The 7,500-nt window shown below is 41.1% G+C and overlaps 1 protein-coding gene across 25 annotated transcripts in view; it reads left to right on the forward strand.

Moving 5' to 3' along the window:
* Positions 1-5,318: 5,318 nt before the first annotated feature.
* Positions 5,319-7,500, forward strand: part of LOC126981936 (F-actin-monooxygenase MICAL3-like) — a 105,042-nt gene continuing 102,860 nt past the window's right edge. For all 25 annotated transcript variants that reach the window (XM_050833620.1, XM_050833622.1, XM_050833627.1 and 22 more), the window contains exon 1: positions 5,319-5,449. The gene's annotated coding sequence lies outside the window, so the exon portion shown is untranslated. The remainder of the gene's footprint in view (positions 5,450-7,500) is intronic.

Consider the following 7,500-nt stretch of genomic DNA (forward strand, 5'->3'; position numbering starts at 1 on the left):
AGCCATGAAGAAGAAGAAGAAGAAGAAGAAGAAGAAGAAGATGATGATGATATTGATGAAACTAAATGAAGAATAATGAAAGGAACAGACATACAACAACAACAAAAATAACAAGGAAAACAAAACGAAAAGAAGGAAGGAAAGGGGAAAACACACAATAAACGAAATAAAAAAAAAGGAGAAAGAAAAAAGAGGAAGGAAAAAAAGAAAGAAAGAAAGAAAGAAAAGAAAGAAAGAAAGAAAGAGGACATAGACACAACAGCAACGAAATGATAACATGAAAAGTAGCAATATCACAAGGTCAGACGAAGTGAAGAGGAGGAGGAGGAGGAGGAGGTGGCTAGTATGAAGATTGGAAAATAGGGAGGATATGCGAGGCCAGTGATTGAGAAATGGAGGAGGAGGAGGAGGAGGAGGAAAGTAAGGAGGAGGAGGTCGAGTAGGAGGTGGTGGAGGATCAAGAAGGTGCAGGAGGAGGAGGAGGAGGAGGAGGAAGAGGAGGAGGAGGAGGAGGAGATGACGTCAGCTGATCATTTCGTTTTCTTTTCTTTGGCAAAAACGAAGCAAAGAAATAGAGAAAATGGAGAGAGAGAGAGAGAGAGAGAGAGAGAGAGAGAGAGAGAGAGAGAGAGAGAGAGAGAGAGAATCATCGCCAGCATGCTACGTCAAGATAACATTATATATGATAAAAGAAATTCACAAAACGACAAAACATGCTCTCTCTCTCTCTCTCATCAGTTTGCTACCTGACATATTTTATATCTCTTTGTAGTAGTAGACGTAGTAGTAGTAGTAGTAGTAGTAGTAGTAGTAGTAGTAGTAGTAGTAGTAGTAGTAGTAGTATAATAATAATAATAATAATAATAATAATAATAATAATAATAATAATAATAATAATAATCACGTTACTAAGTCAAGTCGGAGGATTAAGTTTGAAGTCACAGGATTATGCCACAATATTTGAAATCAAGTCGTCGTAGGATTAAGTCGTATTATTCTAAGTCATCGTAGGATTAACTTGCAATATCTTAAGTCAGGTCGCAGGATTAAGGGCCAGTTTCACAGTTCCCCATGACGGGTTAGTAAGCTCCCAAACCAATACCAGAGCCGTCGAAATTTCCTTGTATAGTGACTGGTGTTTATATTTAAGTTCACAAATTTCACGAAACTATACAGGAAAAGTCTTGTGTATTTAGTGTGGCATCGAAGACCTCACCATATTGGATTGTATGGGATTATATAGTTTGGATCGGGCTGTTACGAAGACACTGTGTTGGACTGTGAAATCGGCTCTAAGTCTTGTGTACATCATTGTTTTCATTTCTACTTTCAAATCAAACTCACCTTTTTCTTCAGACGACTTCCAGCACCACCGTCACCACAAGGTCCACCACTGATACTGATACTACAACAGCAACTACAATTACCACTGCTAAAACTACTCCTGCTACTCTCCCTTAATCAGTTTCACACGCCCGTCTTATCTAATCCCCTGTTAAGATAAGTTAATCCCTTTTCTCGCCTCAAGAGTGTAGCACCATCTCGTGAGGAAGAAGAGGTAAGAACGTGAGAGGCAAAAGGATGATGGGAAACAGGGAAGAGGGAAAATAATGAAGGAAGAGGAGGAGAGAGGAGGAGACGGAGACGAGGTACAGGAATGAGGGAAAACGAGGAAGAAGGTAAGAGGTAGATAACTGGAGGAAGGCGAACATAGGAGGCAAAAGGATGATGGGAAACAGGGAAGAGGGAAAATAATGAAGGAAGAGGAGGAGAGAGGAGACGAGACGAGGTACAGGAATGAGGGAAAATGAGGAAAAGAAAGAAGGAAAGAGGTAAATAAAGGCGGGAAGGGGAACATAGGATGATTGGAAACGGGGAGAAGAGGGAAAATAATGAAGGAAGAGGAGGAGAGAGGAGACGAGACGAGGTACAGGAATGAGGGAAAATGAGGAAAAGAAAGAAGGAAAGAGGTAAATAAAGGCGGGAAGGGGAACGTAGGAGGGACAAGAATGATGGGAAACGGGGATAAAAGGAGAAAAATAATAAAGGAAGAGGAGGAGAGAGGAGAAGACGAGATACAAGAATAAGGAAGGGAAAATAAGGATAAGGAAGAAGGAATGAGGGAGATAAATGAGGTAAGAGGAGGGAGGGGGACGTAGGAGGCACGGGAATGGGAAAAACAGGAAAATTGAGGAAAACTACGGAGGGAATGAGAGGACCCGCTAGTGAAGAGCTCGGAGGTATACAAGGATGAGGGAAAATGAGGAAAAGGAAGGACTGAGGTCAAGAAATGAGCGAAGGACACAATATAGTCTTTAGAATAATATAGGCAGCGTAGGAGATGGGAGGAGAAGAGGGAAGGAAGAAAAAAGGATAAAGAGGGAAAAGGAAGGAATGAGGTAAATAAATAAGGATACGATATAGTCCTAGGAGCATTGTAGGAGGCGTAGGATAAGGGAGGAGGAGAGGGAAAGAAGAGAAAGGATAAATAGGAAAAAAGGAAGAATGACAGCAAAGGAAGAGGAAGGAATGAGGTAAATAAATAAGAGAAGGATACATTAAGAATATTGTAGGTGTAGAAGGGAGAAGAAAAGGGAAGGAAGAAATAAATGATAACTAGGAATAAGGAAGGATAAGATGTGGGGAGGAAGAAGAAAAGAACGAAAGAAGAAAATGGAAGGGAAGGTGAGGAAGAAGAAAATAAGAAGAAAAAAAAAGAAAAGGGAAGGAAGAAACATGATAAATAAGAAAAACGGAGGATTAGACGTGGGGAGGAAGAAGAAAAGAAAAATATAAGAAGAAAAGGGAAGGAAAGGGAAGGAAAAAGAAGAAAATAAGAAGAAAAAGAAGAGAAGGGAAGGATGAAACATGATAAATAGGAAAAAAAGAAGAAATAAATAAAATAAGAAAGGATGAAGTGAGGAGGAAGAAAAAAAGAACAGAAGAAGAAAAGGGAATGGAAGGAAGGAGAAAATAAGAAGAAAAGGAAAACAGATGATAAATAGGAAAAAAAGGAAGAAAAGAAAATGAAGTGATCCCAGATAGTCGTAACATATTATAATCCCTTTTTACCTTGTTTTAACGCCTTGTCTCCTCCCCATTGCCTTGACAGGACTCGCAGCAGGCATCCATCTTCCTCCTGACGGATATTGAGGCCGCCACGATGAAGGACAAACTCAAAAACACAGAAAATATACACCAGAAAACGAACCGCCATGCACGACACCCGAATCACTCGCTTTGTTTACATCTTTACATCATGGCGGTCAAATTAGTCAAATGAGGATCCGTCTCGCTCCCATTATTTGTATTTTTTAGTAATTTTAAGGTGTGGATTCCATATTTTGCTCCTCCCTTGTATCTTTAAAGTAAAATGACGTCTATATTAGCCTACGTTGGTGTAACATTGAGGTAAACAGACTTCAACAATAGAGAATTATATCGGATACTAATTTGAAGACGTCTCCCATTAGCATAGATTAAGGTAACATATTAGGGTAAAGAAAGTTTGCTTTAGGATATTAGCGGAGTAAAAATATGTCTTCATTAGCGTACATTAGGGTAACAGTATTAGGGTAAAATGACGTCTACATTGGGGAAGGGCAATATTAGAATAAAATACGTCTATATATTAGCGTACAGTGAGGGATTATTAGGTTAAAAACATGAATATTAGGGTAAAAGTAGAGTAAAAAGACGTCTACATTGGGGTAACATTAGGGTAAACTTAGGGTAAAAAAACGTCTACATTGGGGTAAAATTAGGGTAAAAAGACGTCTACATTGAGGTAACATTGAGGTAAAAAATTAAGACGTCTCCATTAGCGTACATTGGGGTAACATTATGGTAAAGAAAAATCTCTGTTGGGTGACATTAAGGTATGAAAACGTCTGCATAGAGGTAAAGTTTGAATATCCGAGTTTCCCTTCAAATGGCGCCGAAGAATGGGTCCGCTTAGGCTCGGTCTGGTAACGCTGCTTACATCACACATTCAAAGTTTGTTTACGCCATATATAACACTACATTACCACCTGAACCTGAGCCAGTAAATTTATAAGCTTAAAAATACATAGTTAATATGTATATAATGATGAAGTTTAATTATTTACGTAAAAAGTATCAACAAAAACTAAAGACTCTCGCATGGTTAAGGTCTCGCTAGTGTTGCAAATGTCCGGAACCTTTACCCGGCTTGCTAGATTCACTCATTTTCTCAATATTTTAAAATCCGCGGAGTATTTTCCTGACAGCATTTAATTAAAACATCCTCTTCCTTCTATGAAACCCACACAGGAGCCTCAAATACTGGAACATGCATTAAAAGGTCGTGTTATGCTCGCCATGCTAGATTTAAATATTTCTTCAAAATTTTAAAATCCACGAAGCATTTCACCTCCAGCACCTGACTAAAACATCTTCGCCCTTCTATAAAACACACACAGGAGCCTCAAGTACGTAATAGGTACCGGAATATGCATTAAAAGATCGTGAATATGGAAGAAACAGAGAGCGATATGGGAGTCTCATCATAACACCATCGTTGTTCAATATAAAAGCCACCAGGATTAAAATATGATAAAATTTGCACAAGAAATACAAAGAAACTACATACAAAAGCTGCTACATAAGGAATATAAAGAAACTACGGTACATAAACAACATGAACGACATCAACTGCGTAGAATACATGCAGAAAATTCATAAATAAACTATAATAAAGAAATCCCATAAAGAAGAATCACATAGAAACCCCGAAACAGGCAATAAAAAGCAGTAAATATCGGCCTAGCAAGGAGCGCTAAGAATCGAGCACTGTGTCATAAAAATACATTGAAACTACGTTAACTACACAAAAAAAACATTAAAAAAACTACACAAAGAAACAACAAAAAGCAAAACCAGATATAAAGCCCCGAAACACATAATAAATAAATATAAACGAAAATGCAGACGTAGCAGGGAGCGCTACATAAAAAAAATACACTAGAAACTATGTCAGCTACACAAAAACTATATAAGAACATAAGAATATAGGAAAAAAGAAATAAAATAGAGAAAAAAACACGTATAAAGCCCTAAAACAAGTAATAATACCCCGAAAATGCATAGATAGCAGAAACAATCTAAACCGAGCCATGTGCAATAAAACTACATAAAGAAACTACATTAACCACACGAAAAAATAAAATATAGTGTAAAAAAGAAATACCAAGGAGCAAAAACACATAAAAAGCCCAAGAACACAGAATAAAGAGCCATAAATCCTGAGGTAGCAGAGAGCGCTAAGTGGAGCGGCGTGTCATATAACAAGGTTGCCAGCGTTCCTCAGCAGTGCCGCGGAGGTCAGTGGACGGAGGGGCCTCGCACGTCTCCCTAAATTGTGCCTAAATTACCCTCTTAAGCCTTCCCGTGGATGTAATTACCTGCGCGGCGGCACCATCAACGCCAGGTGAGTAGAAGACATTACTATTAAGGGATAAAAGTCAGGGAAAGAGCGGAAAATAGGGTAAAAACGGTGTAACCCTCACCCACACCTTGGTCCATCCCACACGTCCATCAGCAACAACAAAAACAATAATAAAACAACTAAACCCAAACCCGAGACTTAAGGCGACGGATGGTGAACCGAAAACACGCCCTTATCAGCCTGGGGCGTCCCTCAGGGCGGGGCGAGGCCCGGGGGCGGGGAAGGGGTCGGGTGTTAACAGTAAACTTGAACAAGATGAAACTGTTTAATATAAACCCGAGACTTAAAACAAGGGAGAAAACACCGTAAGACACACCCTTGGGAACCTTACAGCATCACCCAAGGCCGGGAAATGACACAAAGGGAGGCTGGGAAGGATATATATATATATATATATATATATATATATATATATATATATATATATATAGATATATATATATATATATATATATATATATATATATATATATATATATATCAGTTTGCAGTTTACAGAAAAAACAGATTCAACATCCATCACACATCATTATTTGATATGGTTCGGCCACAATCATAAGCAAAGTGTTTTACAAAACTTTAAGACTTGAAGTGCACACACACACACACACACACACACACACACACACACACACTGGCAGCGTGGTGCTGCAGGAGAAGGTAAAGTAGTGGGGTTGCCGTGACACTGCTGATGTGACATCACAGATTTTGGTGACAGTGGCCGCCCTTCTGTTGAAGGAGGCCCCACGGTGACGGCTTGCTGGGGATGCTAATGTTCAGTTTAAACCAATATAAAACTTGCCTAAGATCAAAATGAATAAAACACCATAAAACACACCCTTCTTAACCTTCTAGCAGCACTAATGGCCAGGGAGATGAGAGAGGGGGATGCTGGAGAAGAGATGGACAGATATTAGTAATCTTTCACCAGGGGTGAGGGGCAGGGTGTAAGCATGTGAGGGACAGGGTGCGAGCGGGTGAGAGGGACAGTGTGAGCAGGTGAGGGGCAGGGTGTGAGCGGGTGAGGGACAGGGTGTGAGCATGTGAGGGGCAGGGTGTTAGCGGGTCAGAGGGACAGTGTGAGCAGGTGAGGGGCAGGGTGTGAGCAGGTGAGGGGCAGGGTGTGAGGGGTTGAGAGGGACAGTGTGAGCAGGTGAGGGGCAGGGTGTGAGCGGGTGAGGGGCAGGGTGTGAGCGGGTGAGGGACAGGGTGTGAGTGGGTGAGAGGGACAGTGTGAGCAGGTGAGGGGCAGGGTGTGAGCGGGTGAGGGGCAGGGTGTGAGCATGTGAGGGACAGGGTGTGAGTGGGTGAGAGGGACAGTGTGAGCAGGTGAGGGGCAGGGTGTGAGCGGATGAGGGGCAGGGTGTGATAAAACAGTTAAAAATAAACCCAAGAATCAAAGCGAGGGCTAAAACTCCATGAAACACACCCTTATTGAGAGAGGGCGAGGCTGGAAAGACTTAAAACAAAGGTGGCGGCCATCCCGACTGTCTCCTCCACATCAGTGTCAGTGGTTAGGTGAGGCGGCTTAGGACAGGTAAGGAAGCGACTGATTGGCTGGTGGTGGGCAGGTGTCTGTCATCTCTGCTGCCTAACACACTCACCAAGGCTCAGAGAATGTTCATGTTTCTTTACTTAGCTCATCTGTGACACAAGGTGGAAAGGTTTTGTAGATGTCATTGGGTTAGGCAGTGATTGTACAAGTGTTTACAATTTTCAAAACTGGATAAGGTAAAATAGTGGAGTAAGTATATTGTGTCAAAGTCGGAGAATAACACTACAACTAATTTTTCAAACATCAAATTAGTCTTTGACCCGTCCGCTGCGAGTAGCACGGATTTAACCTTCACTGGTAGCCTGGTAACATACACTCCCACGGCTTTCTCTGCCTCTGTGGTGGATAGTGGAGTAATTCCCATGTGGTATTGGTATGCTGGATATCCCCTCCCAAGGTGCAGGACTTTACATTTATGATCATTGAACTGTAGCAGCTACTTTTTGCTTCACTCCTGCAGCTTGGTGATGTCTTCTTG

This window comes from Eriocheir sinensis, chromosome 49, assembly GCF_024679095.1.
Source record: "Eriocheir sinensis breed Jianghai 21 chromosome 49, ASM2467909v1, whole genome shotgun sequence".
NCBI lineage: Eukaryota > Metazoa > Arthropoda > Malacostraca > Decapoda > Varunidae > Eriocheir > Eriocheir sinensis.